We start from the raw sequence: 14516 nt of genomic DNA, 5'->3' as shown, positions 1-14516 counted from the left end.
AAGAAGCAAACTCAGACCCAGGCAGCTCGTTGGATTTGGGCGCTATCCACAGCGCCGGTCCGACTTTCCCGCGTAGGGAGACCTTGAATATCGGAGCAAACTAGGGATAGGTCAGCAAGATTATAGGAAGATAAGTTCAGTCGGTTCACTATTATTAGGTACACATCATCATCATACACGCATGTAGTGCCCCACGGTCAAGTATATAAGGCCTAGGGGGTACCCCATCATTTCCATCGACCATCTACTTAGCCCACTAGCTTTTCTCCATACAGGAGACTTCCCTTGTAACCCACCACATAAAGATCCACGCCAGGAAGTAGGGTGTTATGCATCTCAAAACGGCCCTAACCTATAGAAAATCGCTTGTCGTCTCTCGTGCATCTCGCACGAACCATTGAGTTACAATCAACAACACTGTCCTACCCAAAACCACCACGAGGGGTAACCCCGGGTGTGCGGTCGGGCTCCAAACACCGACAGCTAGCGCGCTAGGTAGGGGGTGTGTCGTTGACCCAAGCTAGATCAATGGCTGTCACTTCCCAGTGCAAGATCGCTCTTTGCCCTGGATCCGTATTCTGCTTCGGGGCCATCTTGTCCATAGCAGATGAGAGGGGAATTCTGCACCGCATAGCGGATCCACCGGAGAAGAAGCCTTCCTTGGAAATCCTTGGGAAATTCAGAACAAGACAGCGGATAGCGCAACCTCCTACGCCCCAGACGAAGACTACCTCTTGCAAGTCGAGAGCCAGGAATTCACTTGCCCGAAGAACCCCGTTGACCACTTCGCCCACAAAGGAGTGGACACGGATTACAAGGAAAAAAGAAGCAAGTGTTCCAGAAAGAGGGATGGAAGCCCGTCAAGCTATCCTTCTGACACCTTCGCCCTCAAAGAAGGACGGAAAGGAACTCACCACTGCAGTAACTCCTTTCTACCCCCGACGTCCTCTTCATCGGGGGGAGATTAGAGTCATCTCCCATCTCCGACGACGAGCCAACCATGCCAGGGGAAGAACCTCCCCAGCAAGAAGCTCGATGACGAAGGAACAGACGTCGGAACGTTCGGCGACATCATGAGGCTGGGGAGCGGGACCCAGCGCAGCCCGTATCCCGGGATGAAGTCTCGAAAGTGGGAGAAACTCCCGATGAACAGGTCTTCAGAGAAAGGAGGAATTCTCTCCGACGTGACCGCCGACAAGCTCAAGACCGAGATTGAGAACAAGCTGAGCAGGGTGCGAGGTTATGCCGAGAGAACCCTCTCTTCGCTCGAAACCTGAACCCTGACTTTGCTCGTGCAATGAACATGCGAAGTGAAGTCGGAGGAGTGTTGGCTCAGATAGCTGATGGCCTCCCACGTACTCCGGATGCTGAAGGCTATCGGCGGCTGCTCACTCGGGCAGCTAATCATCTTCTACCCCTCGCTCACCCCCCGAGCGATCTGCGGCACGCCATCAAAAGTCGGTGAGACGCACGGAGCTCCATCAATGCTTCGCATGACCGATGACACGAAAACGAGATAAGGCGCCGGGAGGAGTACGATCGGGACCATGGCGTCCCGGCTCGAAGTCGCGCCACCCGAGTTGAGTCGGCAGCAGCCTCAACTAGTGGCCCGATCCAAGGACAGTCGAGACGACACATCAGCTACTCCCCTCCCTAGGACCGACACCATGAACGTCGACAGGAAGACACATGTGGAGTATCCGCGCTTACTCCGCGTCTCAGGGCCATCCAGTGGCCCCAAAACTTAAAAGTCTCCAATATCGACAAATACGAGCCTAAGCAGGTCCCGGGAGGCTGGTTGGTCGTCTATACTACCGCCGTCCGGGCCACCGAGGAAACTGAAGACGTGATGACTGCATATTTGCCCATCGTTTTTGGGCAGGATGCATTGCAGTGGCTACGACACCTGCCAGGCTGCCACGACACTGCATCGACGATTGGAGTGACTTCAGTCGACGTTTCATTGCCAACTTTCAGTCCCTCTCCGACAAGCAGGCGCAGCCATGAGACCTCAAATCCATCAGGCGTCGGGGCGATGAAACACTTCGGTCGTACCTCAAGAGGTTTCAGACCATGAGAAATCGTATCCCCGAGGTCACTGAGGCAGCAGTGATTGAGGACTTCTACCGGGGATCTAATGACTCGGCCTTCGTCCGAGCCATACTGCAGAAAGCGTCGACCACCTCCGAACAACTGTTTCGAGAAGCGGACCTCTACATCACCGCTGACGAACGGGCCCATGACCTCATCGGGGGAGCGAAACCTGCACCACCGGCACCACGGCGCGACGCGAACCAGCAGCCCGACAAGCGTTGGGAGAAGAGGCCTCGTGAGGAGGTCCATGCCGCCGGACCACCCGTCTCTCATGCCCGAGGGGCACCCCGTGGAGGCGAGCGGACACTGGACGACATCCTTGATTCCCAGTGCCCGTATCACAAGGACATGCGCCACACCTTGCGGAACTGCTGAGACTTCAAGCATTCCGTTGGGAATGGCCGACCATTCTAGCCTCTACCACCTCCCCCACCACGAGGACGGCCCGGCGAGCCTAGGAAGCCTCAACAACATGAAGGGGGAGGGGGTGGAGCATTCCCACGCGTTGATGGGGAGGTCAACGTCATCTTCGGAGGACACGGGTCACAGGAGAACAGAAGGCAGCAAAAGCTCAACGACCGACAGGTACTGGTGGCAACCACCAGTGCCCTAGCTCCCTATCGGTGGTCAGAGCACCCGATCACCTTCAGCCGAGCGGATCAATGGCTTAACTTCGACCATCCTGGCAAGTACCTGCTCCTCGTCGATCCGGTGATCCGAGAGAGCAGGGTAAAGAAAGTACTAGTGGACGGGGGAAGCAGCATCAACGTTACCTTCCCCCGAACGCTCCTGGGCCTGGGGTCGCACTCAAAGACCTCACCGAGTCAAACACCCCTTTCTTCGGTATTGTGCCGACCGAAGGGGAGTAACCGCTCGGGCACATCTACATGCTCGTCACCTTTGGAACTCCAGAAAACTACAGAACTGAATTCCTAAGGTTCGAGGTGGCAAGCTTTGACTGCGGGTACAACGCCATCATCGACAGGCCAGGATTGGCAAAATTCATGGCCATTCCGCACTATTCATACATGATATTGAAGGCGCCAGGACCACAAGGAATCATCACCGTGTGTGCTGACTTCCAAGGCGTAGCGGAATGCTTTCGAGGAGCTATCCAGGCGGCCCTCACCACTAGACCACCGACGACTTCCTCCGCGCAGGCGAACACAAAGCTTGAGGAAGACCTCGCAATACCCGCGAATGAAGCTCAAGCCGTGACCTCTATGCGGTCGACTAAGGAGACAAAGAGGATCAACCTGGGGTTCGCTGATGAACGCAAGACCGCCATCATCAGCTCCAGCCTCGACGACAAATAGGAAAGTGCACTCGTCTGGTTCCTGCAAGATAATCGAGACGTATTCACATGGCAACCTGAGGATATGTCGGGAGTCCCAAGAGAACTGACCGAGCATAAATTGAAGGTCTATCCTCAAGCAAGGCCGATTCGACAGAAATTGCGTCGTTTCACGCCTGACAAGAGAGAAGCTATTCGCGTCGAGTTAGCTCGCTTAGTGGTGGCAGGGTTCATTAGAGAAGTGTTGCATCCTGAGTGGCTAGCAAATCCTGTTCTTGTACTCAAAAAGAATAAAGTGGATTGGCGCATGTGCGTCGACTATACTGATCTCAACAAACACTGTCCGAAGGATCCCTTCGACCTCCCTAGAATAGATCAGGTGGTTGATTTGACCGCTGGATGTTCTATGTTGTCCTTCCTAGACTGCTATTCTAGATACCATTAGATCAGCTTAGCAAAAGAAGATGAGGAGAAAACTGCATTCATCACCCCGTTTGGAGCTTTCTGCTATACCTCCATGTCGTTCGGCCTCAAGAACGCGGGAGTGACCTACTAGAGAGCTATTCAAACATGCTTAGCCGATCACTAGTGCAAGTGGGTGGAAGCTTATGTCGATGATGTGGTGATCAAAATAGAAAACTCAGAAAACTTCATTGAAGATTTGCATCTAGTCTTCAACAACTTGAGGCGATACCGGTGGAAGCTCAATCTAGAAAGTGTGGCTTCGGAGTACCGGCAGGAAAGTTACTCGGATTCATTGTCAGCCACCGGGAAATTGAAGCCAACCCAGAAAAAAATCGAGGCCATCATGAGAATGGAAGTGCCGCGATCACAAAAAAAGGTACAGAGGCTTACTGGATGCATGGCAGCCCTGAGTAGGTTCATATCAAGGCTAGGCGAGAAAGGCATGCCATTCTACAAATTGCTCAAAAAGGTGGACAAATTTCAGTGGACCACATAGGCACAAGAAGCTCTAGAGGCACTGAAAAAGTTCCTAACTACGCCACCAGTACTCAAGCCACCACGCCGAGCCATGCCGAATCAGCCGGCAGAAGATCTGTTGTTATACACCTCCTGCACGACTCACGTGGTAAGCACCGCGTTAGTAGTCGAGCGGGTGGAGGAAGGACATACATACCTGGTGCAGCATTCGGTCTACTTCATCAGCGAAGTTCTTGGGCCCTCAAAAATGAAGTATCCCCAAGTTCTGAAACTGCTATACGTGGTACTTCTAACCGCTCACAAGCTCCGTCACTACTTTGACGACCACAAAGTCATAGTAGTCATATGATTTCCAATAGGGGACATTCTCCACAACAAAGAAGCTATCGGAAGGGTAGCCAACTGGGCATGTGAGCTGGGAGCTCATGACATAGAGTTCCGACCTCGCACAACAATAAAGACTCAAGCACTAGTTGACTTCGTATCAGAGTGGATTGAACATCAGGTCCCAGACAACCCGGAGGCTACCGAAGTATGGAGAATGTATTTTGACGGCTCGCTGAAGCTGCAGGGAGCAGGTGCAGGGATCCTCTTCATCGCTCCTGGAGGTGAACAACTCAAGTATGCACTCCAGTTATTATTTCCAACATCAAATAATGCGGCAGAATATGAAGCACTGATCCACGGGTTGAACATCGCTATATCACTGAGCATTAAGAAGCTGATGGTATATGGAGATTCGGTAGTGGTCATAAGCCAGATAAATAAAGACTGGGATTGCTCGATTGATTCTATGGGCAAGTCTATGCAGCCGTCCGAAAATTAGAGGACAAATTCGAAGGGTTGGAGTTCCATCACGTGGAAAGAGACCGCAACGCGGCAGCAGACGCGTTGTCGAAGCTGGGATCCAGTCGGGCCTAGGTCCCACCCAGGATCTTCGTTCAAGAAGTTTCACGCCCGAGTATTCTCTCAGATCAGACAGAAGAGTGCAACACCTTGAGCCAACCAGAGTTGGACCCCAATGACTGGAGAGAGCCTATCATCAGGTACATAAAAAATGAAGAGGAACTGGATGACAAGGCGGCAACAGAACGCATCGCAAGACAGTCAGCCCACTACACCCTCATAAGGGATACACTGTACAGAAAAGGTGCGATGGGAGTCCTCATGAAGTGCATTCACTTGGCTATTGGGAAGCAACTGTTAGATGAAATCCATGTCGGGCAGTGTGGAGTACATGCTGCATCCAGAACTCTGGTTGGGAAGGTTCTCAGATCTGGTTTCTATTGGCCAACAGCGAAGAGCGATGCCGCCGAGTTAGTCCAGAGATGTGAAGCTTGCCAATTCTTATCAAAGCAACATCATTTACCCGCACAGCAGCTACAGACCATCCCTATAACATGGCATTTGCATACTGGGGGCTGGACATGATCGGACCCTTCAAGAAAGCTCAGGGAGGTTATACTCACGTGTTGTTTGCTATTGACAAATTCACAAAATGGATAGAATATAAGCCTATTGCCTCTTTAACCTCAGCCAAGGCAGTGGAATTCATACAAGACATAATATTCAGGTTTGGGATACCAAATAGCATCATAACTGACCTGGGATCCAACTTCACCAGCTCTGAATTCTTCGACTTCTGCGAGCAACGGATCATCCAGATTAAGTATGCATCAGTAGCACATCCAAGAGCTAATGGCCAAGTAGAAAGAGCCAACGGAATGATACTGGAAGCACTCATGAAGAAAGTGTTTGACAAGAGTGAAAAGCTTGCAGGAAAGTGGATCAAAGAGCTGCCATACGTGGTTTGGAGCTTGAGAACTCAACCTAGTCGAGCTCTGAATGGAAATACCATGTTCTTCATGGTTTATGGGTCAGAGGCAGTGCTGCCCGCTGACCTAATATTCAGGGCGCCGAGGTTGGTTTTCGAAAACATAGCTGAAGCTGAAGCTACCAGGCTAGAAGATATTGATGTGCTAGAGGAAGAACGATTGAACACAGTAATTCAGTCGGATAGGTACCAGCAGACCTTGAGGCGCTATCATGATAAAGTCGTGCGAAACCGGTCCTTTGCAGTGGGAGACTTGGTGCTTCGCCGAATTCTAACGGGGGAAGGATGGCACAAGTTGCCACCACTATGGGAAGGGCCATTCATTGTATCAGAAGTCACTCGGCCAGGATCATTCCGGCTTACTCAAATGGATGACACGGAAGTGGGGAACTCATGGAACATAGAGCATCTTTGAAAGGGAATTAGGCTTACACCTTGTCCCTAATTAATTTTGGTGGTTGAATTGGCCAACACAAACATTTGGACTAACTAGTTTGCCCAAGTATATAGATTATACAAGTGTAAAAGGTTCACACTCAGCCAATAAAAAGACCAAGTTTTGGATTCAACAAAGGAACAAAGTGGGAACCGAAGGCCCTCTGGTTTGGGAGCACCGGACTGTCCGGTGTACACCGGACAGTGTCCGGTGCACCAGAGGACTCCAGCTCAAACTCGCCACCTTCGGGAATTTCCAGAGGCGACTCCGCTATAATTCACCGGACTGTCCGGTGTACACCGGACAGTGTCCGGTGCGCTAAGGAAGGTCAGCCTCAGGAACTCGCCAGCTTCGGGAAACTCCAACGGCTAGTCCGCTATAATTCACCGGACTGTCCGGTGTGCACCGGACTGTCCGGTGCGACTCCGGAGCAACGGTCATCTCCGCGCCAACGGCTCTCTGCCGCGCATTTAATGCGCGCTCTGCGCGCGCAGAAGTCAGGCGCGCCCATACTGGCACACCGGACAAGGAACAGTAGCTGTCCGGTGTGCACCGGACACCCAGGCGGGCCCACAAGTCAGAAGCTCCAACGGTCAGAATCCAACGGCAGTGATGACGTGGCAGGGGGCACCGGACTGTCCGGTGTGCACCGGACTGTCCGGTGCGCCATCGAACAGACAGACTCCCAACAGCCACATTTGGTGGTTGGGGCTATAAATACCCCAACCACCCACCATTCATTGCATCCAAGTTTTCCACTTCCCAACTACTACAAGAGCTCTAGCATTCAATTCTAGACACACCAAAGAGATCAAATCCTCTCCAAATTCCACACAACGCCATAGTGATTAGAGAGAGTGATTTGCTTGTGTTCTTTCGAGCTCTTGCGCTTGGATTGCTTTCTTCTCTCTTGATTCTTTCATTGCGCACAAACTCACTTGTAATTGAGGCAAGAGACACCAATCTTGTGGTGGTCCTTGTGAGAACTTTGTGTTCCAAGTGATTGAGAAGAGAAAGCTCACTCGATCCGTGGATCGTTTGAGAGAGGGAAGGGTTGAAAGAGACCCGGCCTTTGTGGCCTCCTCAACGGGGAGTAGGTTTGCAAGAACCGAACCTCGGTAAAACAAATCTCCGTGTCTCACTTGCTTATTCGCTTGGGATTTGTTTTGCGCCCTCTCTCGCGGACTCATTTCTAACGCTAACCCGGCTTGTAGTTGTGTTTATATTTGTAAATTTCAATTTCGCCCTATTCACCCCCCCTCTAGGCGACTATCAATTGGTATCAGAGCCCGGTGCTTCATTAGAGCCTAACCGCTCGAAGTGATGTCGGGAGATCACGCCAAGAAGGAGATGGAGACCGGCGAAAAGCCCACTACAAGCAACGGGAGCACTTCATCGGAAGAGTCCCGCACCAAACGGAGGGAAAAGAAGAAGAACTCCTCCAACAAAGGGAAGGAGAATAAATCTTCTTCTCACCACAAAGAGAAGAAGGAAAAATCTTCTTCCCACAAGCCGCATCGGAGTGGGGACAAACAAAAGAGGATGAGGAAAGTGGTCTACTACGAGACCGACACTTCATCAACATCAACCTCCGGCTCCGACGCGCCCTCCGTAACTTCTAAACAACAAGAGCGTAAGAAGTTTAGTAAGATCCCCCTACACTACCCTCGCATTTCTAAACATGCACCTCTACTTTCCGTCCCATTAGGCAAACCACCAACTTTTGATGGTGAAGATTATGCTAGGTGGAGTGATTTAATGCGATTTCATCTAACCTCACTCCACAAAAGTATATGGGATGTTGTTGAGTTTGGTGCACAGGTACCGTGCGTAGGGGATAAGGATTATGATGAGGATGAGGTGGCCCAAATCGAGCACTTCAACTCTCAAGCGACAACAATACTCCTCGCCTCTTTAAGTAGAGAGGAGTATAACAAAGTGCAAGGGTTGAAGAGCGCCAAGGAGGTTTGGGATGTGCTCAAAACCGCGCACGAGGGAGATGAGCTCACCAAGATCACCAAGCGGGAAACGATCGAGGGGGAGCTCGGTCGGTTCCGGCTTCGCAAAGGGGAGGAGCCACAACACATGTACAATCGGCTCAAGACCTTGGTGAACCAAGTGCGCAACCTCGGGAGCGTAAAGTGGGATGACCACGAAGTGGTTAAGGTTATTCTAAGATCTCTCATTTTCCTTAACCCCACTCAAGTTCAATTAATTCGTGGTAATCCTAGATATACTAAAATGACCCCCGAGGAAGTTATCGGGCATTTTGTAAGTTTTGAGTGCATGATCGAAGGCTCAAGAAAGATCAACGAGCTTGACGAACCCACCACATCCGAAGCTCAACCCGTCGCATTCAAGGCGACGGAGGAAAAGAAGGAGGAGGCTACACCAAGTCGACAACCCATAGACGCCTCCAAGCTCGACAATGAGGAAATGGCGCTCGTCATCAAGAGCTTCCGCCAAATCCTCAAGCAAAGGAGGGGGAAAGACTACAAGTCCCGCTCCAAGAAGGTTTGCTACAAATGTGGTAAGCCCGGTCATTTTATTGCTAAATGTCCCATATCTAGTGACAGTGACCGAGGCAACGACAAGAAGGGGAGAAGAAAGGAGAAGAACAAGTACTACAAGAAGAAGGGCGGCGATGCCCATGTTTGTCGGGAGTGGGACTCCGACGAAAGCTCAAGCGACTCCTCCGACGACGAGGACGCCGCCAACATCGCCGTCACCAAGGGACTTCTCTTCCCCAACGTCGGCCACAAGTGCCTCATGGCAAAGGACGGCAAAAAGAAAAAGGTTAAATCTAACTCCTCCACTAAATATGAATCTTCTAGTGATGATAATGCTAGTGATGAGGAGGATAGTTTGCGTTCCCTTTTTGCCAACCATAACATAGCTCAAAAGGAAAAATTAAATGAATTAGTCAGTGCTATACATGAAAAGGATGACCTTTTGGATTCCCAAGAGGATTGTCTAATTAAAGAAAACAAGAAACATGTTAAAGTTAAAAAGGCTTATGCTCTAGAAATTGAGAAATGTGAAAAATTATCTAGTGAGCTAAGCACTTGCCGTGAGATGATTGACAACCTTAGACATGAAAATGCTAGTTTAAATGCTAAGGTTGATTCTCATGTTTGCAATGTTTCAATTCCCAACCCTAGAGATAATAATGATGATTTGCTTGCTAGGATTGAAGATTTGAACATTTCTCTTGCTAGCCTTAGAATAGAAAATGAAAATTTAATTGCTAAGGCTAAAGATTTTGATGTTTGCAAAGTTACAATCTCCGATCTTAGAGATAAAAATGATATTCTTCATGCTAAGATTGTTGAACTTAATTCTTGCAAATCCTCTACATCTATTGTTGAGCATGTATCTATCTGTACTAGATGTAGAGATGTTGATGTTAATACTATTCATGATCATATGGCTTTGATTAAACAACAAAATGATCAAATAGCAAAACTAGATGCTAAAATTGCCGAGCACAACTTAGAAAATGAGAAATTTAAATTTGCTCGTAGCATGCTTTATAATGAGAGACGCCCGGGCATCAAGGATGGCATTGGCTTCCAAAGGGGAGACAATGTCAAAATTAATGCCCCTCCTAAAAGATTGTCCAACTTTGTTAAGGGCAAGGCTCCCATGCCTCAGGACAACGAGGGTTACATTTTATACCCTGCCGGTTATCCTGAGAGCAAAATTAGGAGAATTCACTCTAGGAAGTCTCACTCTGGCCCTAACCATGCTTTTATGTATAAGGGTGAGACATCTAGCTCTAGGCAACCAACCCGTGCTAAGTTGCCTAGAAAGAAAACTCCTAGTGCATCAAATGATCATGACATTTCATTTAAAACTTTTGATGCATCTTATGTTTTAACTAACAAATCCGGCAAGATAGTTGCCAAGTATGTTGGGGGCAAGCACAAAGGCTCCAAGACTTGTGTTTGGGTACCCAAAGTTCTTGTGTCTAATGCCAAAGGACCCAAAACCATTTGGGTACCTAAAGTCAAGAACTAAACTTGTTTTGTAGGTTTATGCATCTGGGGGCTCAAGTTGGATCATCGACAGCGGGTGCACAAACCACATGACAGGGGAGAAAAAGATGTTCTCCTCATATGAGAAAAACCAAGATCCCCAACGATCTATCACATTTGGGGATGGAAATCAAGGTTTGGTTAAAGGATTGGGTAAAATTGCTATATCTCCTGACCATTCCATTTCCAATGTTTTTCTTGTTGATTCTTTAGATTACAACTTGCTTTCTGTTTCTCAATTATGTCAAATGGGCTACAACTGTCTTTTCACTGATATAGGTGTCACTGTCTTTAGAAGAAGTGATGATTCAATAGCATTTAAGGGTGTGTTAGAGGGTCAGCTATACTTAGTAGATTTTGATAGAGCTGAACTCGACACATGCTTAATTGCTAAGACTAACTTGGGTTGGCTCTGGCACCGCCGACTAGCTCATGTTGGGATGAAGAATCTTCATAAGCTTCTAAAGGGAGAACACATTTTAGGACTAACCAATGTTCATTTTGAGAAAGACAGGATTTGTAGCGCATGCCAGGCAGGAAAGCAAGTAGGTGCCCATCATCCACACAAGAACATCATGACGACCGACAGGCCGCTTGAGCTACTCCACATGGACCTATTCGGCCCGATTGCTTACATAAGCATCGGCGGGAGTAAGTACTGTCTAGTTATTGTGGATGATTATTCTCGCTTCACTTGGGTATTCTTTTTACAGGAAAAATCTCAAACCCAAGAGACCTTAAAAGGATTCTTGAGACGGGCTCAAAATGATTTCGGCTCAAGGATCAAGAAAATAAGAAGCGACAACGGGACGGAGTTCAAGAACTCTCAAATTGAAGGCTTTCTTGAGGAGGAGGGCATCAAGCATGAGTTCTCTTCTCCCTACACGCCACAACAAAATGGTGTAGTGGAGAGGAAGAATCGAACTCTATTGGACATGGCAAGAACCATGCTTGATGAGTACAAGACTTCGGATCGGTTTTGGGCCGAGGCGGTCAACACCGCTTGCTACGCCATCAACCGGTTGTATCTACACCGAATCCTCAACAAGACATCATATGAACTCCTAACCGGTAAAAAGCCCAACATTTCATATTTTAGAGTTTTTGGTAGCAAATGCTTTATTCTTGTTAAAAGAGGTAGAAAATCTAAATTTGCTCCTAAAACTGTAGAAGGCTTTTTACTTGGTTATGACTCAAACACAAGGGCATATAGGGTCTTTAACAAGTCCACTGGACTAGTTGAGGTCTCATGTGACGTTGTGTTTGATGAAACTAACGGCTCTCAAGTAGAGCAAGTTGATCTTAATGAGATAGGTGAAGAAGAGGCTCCATGCATCGCGCTAAGGAACATGTCCATTGGGGATGTGTGTCCTAAGGAATCCGAAGAGCCTCCAAATGCACAAGATCAACCATCCTCCTCCATGCAAGCATCTCCACCAACTCAAAATGAGGAAGAGGCTCAAGTTGATGAAGAAGAAGATCAAACAAATGAGCCACCTCAAGATGATGGCGTTGATCAAGGGGGAGATGCAAATGATGAAGACAAGGAGGATGAGGAACAAAGGCCGCCACACCCAAGAGTCCACCAAGCAATCCAACGAGATCACCCCATCGACACCATCCTCGGCGATATTCATAAGGGGGTAACCACTAGATCTCGTGTTGCTCATTTTTGTGAACATTACTCTTTTGTTTCCTCTATTGAGCCACACAGGGTAGAGGAAGCACTTCAAGATTCGGATTGGGTAGTGGCGATGCAAGAGGAGCTCAACAACTTCACTAGGAATGAGGTATGTCATTTAGTTCCACGTCCTAACCAAAATGTTGTAGGAACCAAATGGGTCTTCCGCAACAAGCAAGATGAGCATGGTGTGGTGACAAGGAACAAAGCTCGACTTGTGGCCAAAGGATACTCCCAAGTCGAAGGTTTGGATTTCGGTGAAACCTATGCACCCGTAGCTAGGCTTGAGTCAATTCGCATATTATTAGCCTATGCTACTTACCATGGCTTTAAGCTCTATCAAATGGACGTGAAAAGTGCCTTCCTCAATGGACCAATCAAGGAAGAGGTCTATGTTGAGCAACCTCCCGGCTTTGAAGACAGTGAGTATCCTAACCATGTCTACAAGCTCTCTAAGGCGCTTTATGGGCTCAAGCAAGCCCCAAGAGCATGATATGAATGTCTTAGAGATTTTCTTATTACAAATGGATTCAAAGTCGGTAAAGCCGATCCTACACTCTTTACCAAAACTCTTGAAAATGATTTGTTTGTATGCCAAATTTATGTTGATGATATTATATTTGGGTCTACTAACGAGTCTACATGTGAAGAGTTTAGTAGGATCATGACACAGAAATTCGAGATGTCTATGATGGGGGAGTTGAAGTATTTCCTAGGATTTCAAGTAAAGCAACTCCAAGAGGGCACCTTCATTAGCCAAACGAAGTACACTCAAGACATACTAAACAAGTTTGGGATGAAGGATGCCAAGCCCATCAAGACACCCATGGGAACCAATGGGCATCTCGACCTCGACACGGGAGGTAAGTCCGTGGATCAAAAGGTATACCGGTCGATGATAGGTTCTTTACTCTATTTATGTGCATCTCGACCGGACATTATGCTTTTCGTTTGCATGTGTGCAAGATTCCAATCCGACCCTAAGGAATCCCACCTTACGGCCGTAAAACGAATCTTGAGATATTTGGCTTATACTCCTAAGTTTGGGCTTTGGTACCCTCGGGGATCCACATTTGATTTAATTGGTTATTCGGATGCCGATTGGGCAGGGTGCAAAATCAATAGGAAGAGCACATCGGGGACTTGCCAGTTCTTGGGAAGATCCTTGGTGTCTTGGGCTTCAAAGAAGCAAAATTCGGTCGCTCTTTCCACCGCCGAAGCCGAGTATATTGCTGCAGGCCACTGTTGCGCGCAATTGCTTTGGATGAGGCAAACCCTGCGGGACTACGGTTACAAATTAACCAAAGTCCCTTTGCTATGTGATAATGAGAGTGCAATCAAAATGGCCGACAATCCCGTCGAGCATAGCCGCACTAAGCACATAGCCATTCGGTATCACTTTCTTAGAGATCACCAACAAAAGGGAGATATCGAGATTTCTTACATTAACACTAAAGATCAATTAGCCGATATCTTTACCAAGCCACTTGATGAACAAACTTTTACCAAACTTAGGCATGAGCTCAATATTCTTGATTCACGCAATTTCTTTTGCTAGATTGCACACATAGCTCATTTATATACCTTTGATTATATCTCTTTCATATGCTATGACTAATGTGTTTCTCTAGTCTATCTCAAACCAAGTCATAGGTGTATTGAAAGGGAATTGGAGTCTTCGGCGAAGACAAAGGCTTCCACTCCGTAACTCATACCTCGCCGACGCTCCAAGTCACTCTCCATTCTTGGGGGAGAAAGCATGAGCACCAACAAAAGGACCTTGTCTTTGGGGAGAGAGTAAGAGCCCAAAGCAAAGAAACCGGACTTCGTCTTTGGTATAATCTTGACTCATTCATTTATGACCAAAGGGGAAGATAGCACTTCGAAGGCTCTAATGATTCCGTTTTTGGCGATTCATGCCAAAAAGGGGGAGAAATGAGCCCAAAGCAAAAGGACCGCACCACCACCAAATTTAAAAAAAAACTTAGTATTGAATATTTTCAATTGGTAAATTCAAATGGTATCCTATTATGTTCAAAAGGGGGAGAAAGTAGTATTTCAAAATGATATATCAAAACCCTCTTGAACACTAAGAGGAGGATCTCATTTAGGGGAAGTTTTGTTTAGTCAAAAGAAAAGCATTTGAAATAGGGGGAGAAAATTTCAAATCCTGAAAATATTTTTCAAAATCTTATTCA

This window comes from Zea mays, chromosome 9 (genome assembly GCF_902167145.1).
Source record: "Zea mays cultivar B73 chromosome 9, Zm-B73-REFERENCE-NAM-5.0, whole genome shotgun sequence".
NCBI classification, from domain to species: Eukaryota; Viridiplantae; Streptophyta; class Magnoliopsida; order Poales; family Poaceae; genus Zea; species Zea mays.
This window is presented reverse-complemented; position numbering follows the sequence as displayed.